We start from the raw sequence: 12,315 nt of genomic DNA on the forward strand, positions 1-12,315 counted from the left end.
TTTTACGAATGGTATATCGGTGCTGGTTAATTCTACTTTTAAAATCCAATGAAGTCTCACCAATGTATAGTAACTGACATGGGCACCAAAGAATGTATACGACAAATGAAGATTCACAAGTCAAAAAATACTTGATGTGGTATTTTTTCTGTGTCAATGGGTGCAGGAAAAAATTACCTTTTTGCATATATCGGCAATTAATACAATTTAAACATGGGAAACTTCCCAATTTGGGACTGCGTAAAAAGGTCTGGCCAGACTCTTTTTGTGGACCTATATCAGTATGAATTAATTTATCTTTAAGGTTCCTGGCTCTCTTGTATGACATGATGGGAAGAAGAAAAAACTCTTCAATCCCCCCATGTCCACTTTTCAAGACCAGTGTTTCAGGATAATTTGTCGAACATGTGTACTGTCCTCTGTGCAAACGGTAACTAGAGGGATTCTCTTCATTTGTTTGTTATTATTTTTATCCCTTTTTGTAAGGAGGTCAATACGCGATTTATCTTGTATAGAGGTAAGATGTTGATCCAGTAGAGCTGTAGGATAATCTCTATCTATAAAATACTGTGTCATACGTTTTAGAGTACCTGACAATTCATCATTGTTGCTCACAATGCGCTTTGCACGGTAAAATTGGCTCAAGGGAAGGGACTTAACCATAGCCCTAGGATGTGCACTGTTGTAACTTAATAGCGTGTTACGATCAGTGGGCTTAGAATATAAGCCCGTCGATAGTACATGATCTCTCAAGGTCACAACAGTATCCAAAAAATGTATTTGTTCACAAGAATGTTCCAATGTAAATCTAATGTCGGCATCAATAGTATTCAAAATTTCATCTATGTATCGCCACCACCTCAGAACATGTCGGAAGTGGGGCGATACATAGATGTACATCTCCTTTTAATTTTTTATTTTTATATATATATATATATATATATATATATATATATATATTTATTTAGTTTATATGAAGTGACTGGTTTCCTTGAAATGGAGGGATTTTTCATATTGTATAAGTGCTGCATAAAACATGTTCCTATAGACATAGGCGTGCGCAGCCTATTGCATCAGGGTGTTCACCCTAAAGCACAAACACACACGCTGCGCGCGCGTTTGTATGTGTATATATACAGTACAGACCAAAAGTTTGGACACACCTTCTCATTCAAAGAGTTCTCTTTATTTTAATGACTATGAAGGCATCAAAACTAAGGTATCAAAACTATGAATTCTCCTCAACGCAACTGATGGTCCCAACCCCATTTATAAGGCAAGAAATCCCACTTATTAAACCTGACAGGGCACACCTGTGAAGTGAAAACCATTTCAGGGGACTACCTCTTGAAGCTCATCAAGAGAATGCCAAGAGTGTGCAAAGCAGTAATCAAAGCAAAAGGTGGCTACTTTGAAGAACCTAGAATATGACATATTTTCAGTTGTTTCACACTTTTTTGTTATGTATATAATTCCACATGTGTTAGATTTCATAGTTTTGATGCCTTCATAGTCATGAAAATTAAGAAAATTCTTTGAATGAGAAGATGTGTCCAAACTTTTGGTCTGTACTGTGTGTATATATATATATATATATATATATATATATATATGGGGGTGCACACAATGCCCCTCTACCATGGGGTGCAGGTCCCCACAATGCCCCTCTATCATGGGGTGAAGGTCCCCACAATGCCCCTCTATCATGGGGTGCAGGTCCCCACAATGCCCCTCTATCAAGGGGTGCAGGTCCCCACAATGACCCTCTATCATGGGGTGCAGGTCCCCACAATGCCCTTCTATCATAGGGTGCAGGTCCCCACAATGCCCATCTATCATGTGGCGCAGGTCCCCACAATGCCCCTCTATCATGGGGCGCAGGTCCCCACAAAGCACCTCAATCAGAGGGTAGGGGTCCCCACAAAGCCTTTCTAGCAGGAGGTGCAGATCCCCGCAATGCACCTCTATCACTGCCACTTTATCAGAGGGTCGGGGTCACCCACTTCAGCAAAGCAAGTCACCATCTCTACATGACTACCCTCCAGACTATAAGAACAGCCTGGCTGCAAGGTAAACTCCAACTTCAGCGCTCACTCTGATCCCACTCAGCAACGCTTCAGCTCCCACTCATTGCAGTCAGAGGGGCGCATGCCACGCACTTACCTGCTGGGGACACACCTGCTCTGGGCTCCCTCTCACTCCACAACAAGATTGCCGGGCACCCATGCGGCCGGGCCTGTCTGTAGCATCACTCACACCAGGGGCTAAAGGCAGAGACTAGATGCTGCCCGTGACTCCCTCTAGCTTAGCTCCTCCCAGTCTGTGTAAAGATGGCGGACGAGGACGGGATCCACTCTAGTCAATGGAACGGGGGCGCGTGGGCAGTCGGCGGTGCAACTCAAGCGATTTATAAAAAATAAATAAAAGTTTCACAGCCGCCGGGTCTGTGCACGCCTATGCCTATAGATTTTTATTCAAACTTGAAATTTTTTCCCTAAATCTACAGGTCTTAAAGAAATAGATTTACATCAATATAAGCTATTTTCTTTATACTGCAGACTGCATTTCTGATTATATTTATAAGTGATTTTTTTATTTATAAAAAATGGTGTAATACATTTATGTCTTATTGTGTGCTATGGGGGTCATTTACTATCAGATATATGTCAGTTTACTGCGTATATCTTTCATAGATTGCGGCGCAAAGGTTATTTGCACAGAAATTTGTGACTTTTCCCCGCTCATGCTCTTTTCTCTGCTTATATTCCTGTTACTACACCGCCATATAAAAGTAACCATGAGGATATATGATATTTTTCACTTTTATTTGGTTTTGGTCTTTTTTTATAATACATGAAAATCATTAAATATTCTGTTAATATCTTAGGCTACTTTCACGCTAGCGCTAAAATCTTCTGGCAGGTTGTTCTGGCAGAGAAGCAGTCTGCTGGAGTTCATCGTATCTGGTATAGCCAGATAGTACTTTACAGATAGTATCTTTCCATGCTGGACGGGGTGGAGCACTGCCAAAGCCCATTGATTGTAGCTTGAAGGCCTGCAATGGTATTTGTCCTGCTGGATCCCAGCACTAATGCACTGATAGGGTGATGTATTACAATAATTCAAAGAGAACCAAAGTTAGAATCCTCCACAAACCCTGGCATAATAAAGTGTATCTGTATTGCCTAAAGTATTATTTAACCCCTTAACCACCTCAGCCCCCATAGCTTAAACACCCTTAATGACCAGGCCACTTTTTACACTTCTGCACTACACTATTTTTACCGTTTATTACTCGGTCATGCAACTTACCACCCAAATGAATTTTACCTCCTTTTCTTCTCACTAATAGAGCTTTCATTTGGTGGTATTTCATTGCTGCTGACATTTTAACTTTTTTTGTTATTAATCAAAATTTAAAATTTTGTTTGCAAAAAAATTACATTTTTCACTTTCAGTTGTAAAATTAAGCAAAAAAACGACATCCATATATAAATTTTTCTCTAACTTTATTGTTCTACATGTATTTGATAAAAAAAAATGTTTGGGTAAAAAAAAAATGGTTTGGGTAAAAGTTATAGCGTTTACAAACTATGATACAAAAATGTGAATTTCCGCTTTTTGAAGCAGCTCTGACTTTCTGAGCACCTGTCATGTTTCCTGAGGTTCTACAATGGCCAGACAGTACAAACACCCCACAAATGACCCCATTTCGGAAAGTAGACACCCTAAGGTATTCGCTGATGGGCATAGTGAGTTCATAGAAATTTTTATTTTTTGTCACAAGTTAGCGTAAAATGATTATTTTTTTTATTTTTTTCTTACAAAGTCTCATATTCCACTAACTTGTGACAAAAAATAAAAACTTCCATGAACTCACTATACCCATCACAAAATACCTTGGGGTGTCTTCTTTCCAAAATGGGGTCACTTGTGGGGTAGTTATACTGCCCTGGCTAAGTGTACCTGTGTGTGGTACTTCCGGAAACACTCTCCAAAGCATAGGGCAGGGTGGTCAGGGCAGTCAGGACAGAAATAGCGGGTGTCACGCCTTATTCCACTCCTGCTACAGACACGACATCTTTTTCGGGGTGACGGTTGGGTTGAGGTACCAGTAACGACACTGGGGAAATGTCGCTCGTGTAGACGGCTAACTACACTGGTGGATGGGGCCACGGAACCTTCTGGATACAGGAGGTTCTCGATGATCTCTTCCTGAAATCGTGTTCTCCCAGCCTTACTGTAGAGAACAAAACTATTATATGCAGCCAATTGAATTAAATATAAAGACACCTTCTTATACCAGCGTCTGGTGCGTTGGGAAACTAAATACGGAGACAACATCTGGTCATTGAAGTCCACCCCTCCCATGAGCAAATTATAGTCGTGGACACAGAGGGGCTTTTCAATGACACGGGTTGCTCGCTCAATTTGTATTGTCGTGTCTGCATGAATGGAGGAGAGCATGTAAACGTCACGCTTGTCTCTCCATTTCACCACAAGCAGTTCTTCGTTACACAAGGCAGCCCTCTCCCCCCTTGCAAGACCGGTGGTAACGAGCCGTTGGAGGAAGCCCACGCGACTAGTTCGCGCGGTGCCACAGCAGCCAATCTGTTCTAGGAAAAAATGCCTGAAGAGGGGCACACTTGTGTAGAAATTGTCCACATAAAGATGGTACCCCTTGCCAAATAAGGGTGACACCAAGTCCCAGACTGTCTTCCCACTGCTCCCCAGGTAGTCAGGGCAACCGACCGTCTCCAGGGTCTGATCTGTTCCCTCATAGATCCGAAATTTGTGGGTATAGCCAGTGGCCCTTTCACAGAGCTTATACAATTTGACCCCATACCGGGCACGCTTGCTTGGGATGTATTGTTTGAAGCCAAGGCGCCCGGTAAAATGTATTAGGGACTCGTCTACGCAGATGTTTTGCTCAGGGGTATACAAATCTGCAAATTTCTGGTTGAAGTGGTCTATGAGGGGCCGAATTTTGTGGAGCCGGTCAAAAGCTGGGTGGCCTCTGGTACGGGAGGTGGTGTTGTCGCTAAAGTGCAGGAAACGCAGGATGGCCTCAAATCGTGCCCTGGACATAGCAGCAGAGAACATGGGCATGTGATGAATCGGGTTCGTGGACCAATATGACCGCAATTCATGCTTTTTGGTTAGACCCATGTTCAGGAGAAGGCCCAGAAATTTTTTTAATTCGGAAACTTGGACTGGTTTCCACCGGAAAGGCTGGGCATAAAAGCTTCCCGGGTTGGCGGATATAAATTGAGAGGCATACCGATTTGTTTCTGCCATGACTAAGTCCAAGAGCTCCGCAGTCAAGAACAGCTCAAAAAATCCCAGGGCCAAACCGATCTGAGCTGTCTCAACTCGAACTCCAGACTGGGCGGTGAAAGGGGGAACTAATGGTGCGGCTGAAGTTGGGGACTGCCAATCAGGATTTGCCAGCACCTCAGGGACTCTAGGGGGTCTACGGGCCTGTCTGTGCAGTGGCTGCGACGGGGTAACTATTGCACGTGCCACCGTACCAGCTTCAACTGCCCTTCTGGTGCTCGCCACTTCCCCATGTTGTACAGCAGTGCTGGTACTAGGTCCAGGGAGGGCTGCGCTGCTGGTGTATGCCTCACCACGTGATCCGACAGCGCCAGCCCCACTCTGCTGCTCTTGAAGCGGATCCTGCGCAACCTGTGGTCTAGCGACACGGGGCCGGGTACGCCTGGTGCTATCAGGGACCTCAACCTCCTTGTCCGAACTTTGGGTCAGACTGCCACTGCTTTCTACAGGTTCATATTCTGACCCGCTAGATTCGTCAGATGAGGGTTCCCATTCCTCATCCGACTGGGTCAGAATCCTGTAGGCCTCTTCAGAAGAATACCCCCTGTTTGACATTTGGACTACTAAATTTAGGGGTATTCCCTGAGACTACCCAAGAAAAAAAGCAAGCCTGTCTTACAAAGGGGAGGCTAGCGAAGTACCGGAGGCCGCTGCGATTGATAAAAAATATCAAAACTGATTTTTTTATCGCCACAGCGCTTGTAAAGTGATTGTGCAGTGATCAAAAAAATATATATTTTTTGTCACTGCGGCGGGGCGGGCGTGGGTGAACGCACGTGTGGGCGACCGATCAGGCCTGATCGGGCAAACACTGCGTTTTGGGTGGAGGGCGAGCTAAGGTGACACTAATACTATTATAGATCTGACTGTGATCAGTTCTGATCACTTACAGATACTATAAAAGTACAAATGCTGATTAGCGATACGCTAATCAGCGAATCAGTGACTGCGGTGCGGTGGGCTGGGCGCTAACTGACGCTAAACTACCTAACCAAGGGACCTAAACTATCCTAAAACCTATCAGTCAATACCAGTGGAAAAAAAAAGTGACAGTTTATCACTTTTTTCCTTTCACTAAGTGATTGACAGGGGCGATCAAGGGGTTAATTGGGGTGATGGGGGGTGATCTGGGGCTAAGTGAAGTGTTTGGTGCTACTTGCTGTGATGTCTGCTCCTCTGCTTGAACCAACCGACGAAAAGGACCAACAGAGGAGCAGAAAAGCCATTTAACACATCATATTTACAAATATAATGTGTTAACTGGCTTCTGATTCGATTTTTCAAAAATCATCAGCTTGCCAGCGACGATCATTGGCTGGCAAGCTGATGACGCGACCCCCCTCTAACTTTTGCGGGCCCGCGATGCGCGGGCCGGCTTTGAGCGAAATCTCGCGAGATGACGCATATATGCGTGACTGTGCGCAGAGCTGCGGCCTCCAGACCGCGATCCTGCGTTAGGCGGGCCGAAGGCGGTTAAGGATGGGCAAATTTTTATTTTTTTCAACTTGTTTTTCCTTCCTGCAGGGAGTCATAACATTTTTATTTTTCCGACCACACCGCCATATTAGCTTGTTTTTTTTTGTGGGACAAGTTGTACTTTTTAATAGCAATATTCAACATTCTATACAATGCATAAGGAAGATGGAAAAAAGTTTATTAATGTAGGGGAATTGTTAAAAATCTAATTCCACCATTGTTTTGTGGGTATTGTTCACTGGGAGGTAAAAATGACTCAATAATCTTTTCCTGCAGGTACATATGATTACAGTCATACTAAAGTTATATACTTTTTATGTTTTAATACATTTAAAAACATGAAAAACTTTGAAAAAAATATCTGCATCACCATATTTTGACACCCATAACTTTATATTTCTAAGATGTTGTGTGTGGGTTTTTCTTAGGTTTTGCATTTTGGGATATGTCTAATTTGTTTATTACATTGTATTCGACTATTTGACCAGTGTGTGACCCAATGATTACTAAAACAATGTCTATTAAAATCACAAAACTGCAACGATTTACTGTAAAATATATGCATCAAGAGCAACAGTCCAACTGTTATGTCTTAATATAACCATAATTTAGTAAAAACACATTACTGTGGCAGTTCAGTCCATTGCAACAATAAATGTGAAAATTGCACAGTTGAATTTGAGAACCTAAAGAAGAGGTGACCCCTCAAAACATTATTTTGCTCTAAGAAAAGGAAATATTTAGGTATATAATATATTAATAATTTTGTGTATGTGTGTGTGCGTGAAGGGGGGTGGGGGTAGATGGTGGATATTACTGTATTGGAAACATTGAGGCCATTGATCCCAGTAAGGGGTGAACTGATCCTACTAGTCACTGTGGACAGACTTTAATTGTAATATATTGTAAAGCATGCCCAATAAAACCTATATTTCAACTATTCTCGCATTCCATTATTCGCCTAATTCTTCATCTACCCTCTCATGTAATATATAGGAAAGGGAGGGCTTCTCTATGTCACCAGTGGAATTTGTTAGATTCCCCATTCCTCTTCATAACAGGGACCAAACTACCCACTAAAAACTACACTGGGAGAAGGACAGGGTCTATATTAGGCACTCAAGCTGAGCTTGACTAGCTCATAAACACACACACACACACACACATACAGAAATGCCAGAAATGCTGCACCACCCATTGAGTTCTTCTTAATGAGGTGACATTTTTGCTTTATCCCCTGTCAGCCAAACTCATAGAGCTAGCTGCTGCTTTCAAAGCTCCACTGTGATTGGCTGACATAATATTTAATGTGTCTGCCTAGCTTAGGAGTTCCAACCACCAGCAGGACACTGCATTAGGACTAGACATGTCTGACAGGACAAGTTTTGCTGACTGGGTGGAGTAGGAGTTGCCCTTTTGGAGAGCCAGTGTTACCAACTTACCTGTCCGGGCTCAAGCTCGGGCACGGCCACCCATGACTCACGTTCATGACATTCGAGATCTCGCTTCACCTCCTTCCCACAGCTCAAGCATGCTGGAGGAGATCTGTGGCATTAATTTAATGTGTATTAGTATTATGTATGTGTTCTGGATGCAGGCTGGGTGACAGCTCAGCCTGCTTATCTGTAGGATACTGGTGTTCATGTCCAATAGGTGCCGAGTCCCTGGACCTATCAGGTTCTGATCCAGGGTCTCGGCACTCTATTTAAATCCCCTGCTGGCAATATACCCTTGCTGTACTCCCGGTTCTGTCTGTGCATATTAGATTGTTTGTTATCTTGACCTTCGCTTGCCTCTTACCTCCCTCTGTCTAGTGATTCTGTACCATGTTACCATCTAGTTCTGACTTTGGCTTGGCTATTTTGACTACCATCCGTCATCTGATTTTGTGTCGCATTATCCTGCTGGTTTTGACCTATTTCTGTATGAACTGTCTCTGTGTGGTTGTGTCTCTGTGTCTGTCTGGCACTTAGCAGTAAGGGAAACTTTGACCAGTTGCAATCTTGCTGGGTAGGGCTTGCAACAAATATTAATTTATGCTAAATAACCTTTTGGCATCATGGAGCATAAACATTTGTGGCTGAAGGCCAGTAATTGGTGACTTGTGCCATCCATTTACAGATCTGTGAATGCAGGGACAAAACTGTTACCTGTGTGAGGATCTCTATGAGTGGCAACCACCACCCCACTGCTTCGGAAAAATAGAAAAAGCACTGATCTCAGAAGTTAAACAGGCATGCATATTTGTATGTTAAGGTACAGTAACTATGTTGGGAGTGAGTTAACACATTCTTTACCCTGGAACCCTATGCCGTCTGTGCCACCACATATTTGAGTAATACAAGGAAAAGCCGGCACCTGAACAAAGGACGCACCGGCACGGGGAGGATACGAGAACACAATGTAAGTAAAACAAATCCCAGCGGGTGCTTGTAACGAACTTCAAGGTTTTATTATTTCATATTATATCCAATTGATACATGGACTGATGAAAAGCTGGATATGCTGAAACGTGTCCATGTATCAATTGGATATAATATGAAATAATAAAACCTTGAAGTTCGTTACAAGCACCCGCTGGGATTTGTTTTACTTACACCACATATTTGAAGCATACTTACTGTCCGTGTGCCTTCTAACTATTCTTACAAGTGAATTGAACTCCTATTATATGTACAGTATGTACTACTAATTTGGAGTGTTAATATTATTACCAGATCTTTTTATTGGCCTTGTTTATATGTGTATGCATTCAAAGTAGTTTTGAAGTTCTGGCTTTTTGAAAGATACCTGAAATTTTACATACTGTATGCATGTACTCTTGAATGGAATCCGCTAATGTCATGTTTTTCTATGCTATAGTATATGTTTCATGTAAATGAAACCAGCTAAAATAGCCTGTAGTAATGTAGATTATCAGCTTATAGAATTTCATATAATATCGTCATCTAGGTCAAGTTCTAAATTTATATTGTTGCTGTTCCAATGCTATAATGTCAAGCAGGAACTCTGGCTATATGTGGCCAATGTGAATGTGGATATGTACTTTACTACATTTCTTGATATTTCAAAGTAAGGACTCAGCAGGATGTAAGAACGCAGAGTGAGTAAGTGTATTCATTGCATATATGTAATGCTAATTCCAAAAGTCCTCAAATAGTGGGAGGTAAATACCTGCTGATAGAAGTGCTTCAAAAACTCATTAAATAAAATAGATTCACACTCGTAGTTAAACAGATGAAATTACTGTATACTGTACATAGAAGTATGCATATATTATTTCTATAAAGGGCATTTGGATTATTGTTTAAAATTAAATATATAATTTAGAGCATTTTTATATTATGATTTGAAAATGTCAAGTAAGGCCATCACCAAATTTTCATGATGTTTAGAATTGTTGATAGATAATGACAAAGAATGACTTTTCTTCTATGTGTTCTGCCAAAATAAAAAGGAAAAAGTCTGGTGCCGTGTTAGCCAATAGAAAAATAGTTTAGTGCTCTCATTAAGAGAAACAAAATAGAGTATTGCAGGTTTGATACCTTTTAATGGCTAACAAAAATAGAAGTAATGATGTTACATAGCGAGCTTTCGAGACATCACCAGTCTCTTCATCAGGCGTACTACAAGAATATATGAAGAAACAGCAATATATATATACAATAAGAACAGAGGCATGGGGGAATGAATGGACATTTGAAAAAAAAAGAGAACAACATATTAAAGATCTTGAGAATGAGTCCTTAATTATCTTACAGATAAGGGGTGTGAAAGTTTTATGGTTATCTCAGAGACCTGGTGCCCCGACTATGTCTATAGAAGACTCTTTAGATCTTGTAGTGTGTCATAAATACCGGGGACAAATTCAGTCCAGTATTCAAAGTGTCAAGCAGTGTTTATAAATTTGTAGTCCCAAATTCTTCTAGCTTTTTGGGATTTGAAGTTACCTTTTAATATGAGAACTTTTATGTGTTCTACATTGTGTCCTGGGCTACAGAAATGCTTAGAAACAGGAAAGTGTAGCTTCTTCTCTTTAATTGTGTGGCGGTGGGACCTCATCCTTGCATTGAGTCTCTGTCCTGTTTCTCCAACATAGAGGCCTCCAACAGGACATTTAGTGCAGAGAATCAGATAAGCAACATTAGATGTAGAACATGTGAATGTCCCAGGGATCCTATATTCCTGCTGCGTGTTGGGGATCCGGATCTTATCTGTTGTCATTATATGGGAACAGGTTTTGCATCTTCTTATATTACAGGGATGGGTTCCTTTTTCTGTGGCACATGGCCTTGAACTTGATCTGATCAGAATGTTCCTTAGATTTGGAGGTTGTCGGTAAGCTAGTAAGGGGGGATCTGGGAAGATTGTTTTTAGTCGTTCATCCTTACGTAGGACATGATGTAATTTTTTGGCAGTTTTCCTCAGTACCTCTAGTTGTGGGTTGTAGGTCACAACCAGAGGTATGCGCTGGTTCTGTTTCTTTTCATTGTATTGGAGAAGTTGACTTCTGGGGATCTTGGTGGCTCTTGTGATCTGATCTTCAATTAAAGCAGGATGATAGCCCTGGTGTAAAAATGTCCTTTTCAGATATTGTAAATGCTCATCCCTGTCTGATAGGCTGGAGCAGATTTGGTTATATCTGACGGCTTTACTATAGATGATGGACTTTTTAATATGTTTGGGGTGGAAGCTGTCCCATTTGAGGTATGTAGGCCGATCAATAGCTTTCCGATACAGGGATGTCTGTATAGAGCTGTCTTGAAGTTTTATGGTGGTGTCCAGAAAGCTGACTTCTGTGTGGGAATAGTTGAGGGTCAGGTTTATGGTGGGATGGAATTTGTTGAATTGTTCCTGAAATTTTATCAGTTCATGTTCAGAGTCTGTCCAGATTATTAGGATGTCATCAATGAAACGGAAGTAGGCCAAGGGTTTTTTGAGACAGGATACCAAAAAGTCATTTTCCAGTTTTGCCATGAAGAGATTTGCATATTGCGGTGCCATTTTACTGTCCATGGCGGTCCCAGTGCACTGTAAATATATCTCCTTGTCAAAAGAGAAATAGTTATGGGTGAGGATGAATTTGGTCAGTTGTAGTACAGACTCTGAGACGATCCCATTCGCCTCCAAGTATACTCGGCAAGCAGTTAATCCATAATTGTGCGGGATATTTGAATACAAGGATTCCACATCCATGGTTGCCAACATTGTGCCTTTTAGGGAGGGGACCTATGGTTGACAGTTTGTTCAATAAGTCAGTGGTGTCCTGTAGATAACTTTTTGTGTTCCTCACTAATGGTTTGAGGATGCCCTCTATCCAACCTGAGATTTTTTTCAGTGAGGGTTCCCACACCTGAAATGATCGGCCTCCCTGGATTCCCTGCTTTGTGTATTTTGGGAAGCATGTAGAATACTCCAATCCTGGGATTCTCATGTACCAAGTCTAAAAGTTGCGTGGATCCTGCAGGAAGACCTCTGATGACCTTTTTCAACTCTTTCAAA

This window comes from Bufo bufo, chromosome 5, assembly GCF_905171765.1.
Source record: "Bufo bufo chromosome 5, aBufBuf1.1, whole genome shotgun sequence".
Taxonomy (NCBI): domain Eukaryota; kingdom Metazoa; phylum Chordata; class Amphibia; order Anura; family Bufonidae; genus Bufo; species Bufo bufo.